Genomic DNA, 2145 nt, shown 5'->3' on the forward strand with positions numbered 1-2145 from the left:
AGAGAATACTATTCAGCCAAAAAAAGAAATAAACAACATGGAGGACCTTGAAAACATTACACTAAGGGGAAGAAGCCAGGCATAAGAGGCCACAGATTATCTGATTCCACTGATCCAAAATGTCTAGAATAGGCAAATCTACAGAGGCAGGAAATAGAGTAGTGGCTGCCTGGGGCTGGAAGGAGGGAAAATGAGGGGTGAAGAATGATACGAAGAAGACATCTTTGGGCGGAGATAAATTTTTCTCAAATAAGATAGCGACAATGGTTGTGCCACCTTATGAATATGCTAAAAACCACCAAAATATACATTTTAAAATTGAATTTTATGGTATGTGAATTATATTAAAAAATAAGATCCCTCCGCCATGTTAAGCATAATTTAGAATAAGCAATAAACAAGGACTAGGAGTCTGCCTTGGAAAGCTGTATTGACAACAATAAACAACTCAGTGGCTTAAATGATGAAGCATCTTTACTTATCACACTTGTTCACCGTGGGCCAACTGCAGCTTTGCCTCATGGTACCAGATACTAGATGGTGAGAGAAGAGGTGGTTTGGGTCCCAATTGCAGAAGTGGAACTGGACAGAAGAGATGGGTTAGGATTTGGCAGTAGAGTCTGCAGAACTAGTGGAAAACTTCTCAGAGAATATCCCCCTAGATCTCCTAACAAGATTGCCCTGAGCCTAGTTCATTCAATTATTCAACTAGTATTATTTGGTGAGCATGTCCTATGTTCCAGGTACTTGTCCAGGTGTTGACATAACCTTACCTCCTGCCATGTTCTCGTGGAACTCATATTCTAGTGGATGGGGAGGTATTTGTGATAACAGTGAAAAGTTGGGTGGAATAAACTCTTGTAGTCATTGTGGTTCTCTCTCCTGGGTGCATATCAGGATGGTTATTCCCTGCCCCGCTGAACTCAGTTGTGGACACACACACACATTCTGGCCAGTGAGATACGAGTAGAAGTGACGGGTGATCCTTTAGGGTGGAAGCCTTAAAAGCCAGGGCACCTCCTTTCACACACTCCTTTCCCTCACCACAAAAGCTACCCAACCAGCTGTGTTCCAGAGTGAGGATACCATGGGGAAAGCTATGGTTGACCCTCAATGGCCAGCCACTGTGATGAGTAAAGGACTTTTTTAATCCACTGAGGAGTGTTTTTTGGTTACCACAGCAAATACTACCACACCCGGATGAATGCGTTGTCCTCTCTGTTTTTTGCCTTCTGAAAGACACTAATCCAAATTCAATCCTGGTTAATAATTTAGAAAATTAAGCCCATAAACCAAGCATTTCGAGGTAAGTGTCATCCACAGGGTGTTGTTGTTTCCAACTTACTGTGTATGTGTGTGTCTCTTACAAACCTGACCACAGACCACAGAGCCATCAGCAGCAAGGTGGCAACCCGATCCCTTATAGACAGGTCTAATCTTGCCCTGAGATTAGGGAGCATGGCACACTTGGGTACCCCTTAAATGCTGAAGGAGTACTCAAAGGAGCATGTATAAAGAGCTATGTTGGTTGGAATACCCCTGTAAAAGAAGGTGTTCATGGGGGCCACAGCCTGTGTTTCTGCCAACGTGAATGTGTAAGGTTGAGAACAAATAATCGAATTTGAAGCCTCTTTTTGCCCCAGAACTGGAATGGCTTTAATAGGACAAGCATAGTGGTCAGAAGATGCCAGGCTCTTGAGAATTTCTAGTAAACAGCACATGCCTAGAGAGCATCCAAACAGACAGAGACAGAGAATTTCCAGTTTCGGGCATGTCCCCAGTGCTGGGCTCTGTGTCTTTTGCTTTGTGTCCTAAAGGGCCTCTGGCCCACCCCAAGTGCCTCTTAAAGGCATGAGACAAGCCACTAGTGATGATGAAATAAACTGTAATCCCTCACACATCTGAGATGCCTTCTGACACAAGTATTCCAGAATTGAGGCTGTGGTTGGCAGAGCTGCTCTGTCCATGCCCTGAGCCCAAGCACATCTGTGCCCACAATGCTGACTGCAGAGCCGAGCCAGGGCTGAGCTGGGATCCGCGCCAGAAGGCCAGCGTCTGTGGACACCCTTAAAATGTCTCCCTGGCATATCATTCCAATTAAATCTCACCTGGCATTCTGATTTTAATAACTTAATCTGGAATTTA

The 2145-nt window shown here is 44.4% G+C and overlaps 1 protein-coding gene across 1 annotated transcript in view; it reads right to left on the reverse strand.

The window, feature by feature from the left end:
• Positions 1 to 2145, reverse strand: part of GABBR2 (gamma-aminobutyric acid type B receptor subunit 2) — a 375939-nt gene that overhangs the window by 46018 nt on the left and 327776 nt on the right. The window lies entirely within an intron of this gene.

The sequence above is a fragment of the Otolemur garnettii genome, unplaced genomic scaffold (assembly GCF_000181295.1).
Source record: "Otolemur garnettii isolate 467f Iridium unplaced genomic scaffold, OtoGar3 scaffold00014, whole genome shotgun sequence".
Lineage (NCBI taxonomy): Eukaryota > Metazoa > Chordata > Mammalia > Primates > Galagidae > Otolemur > Otolemur garnettii.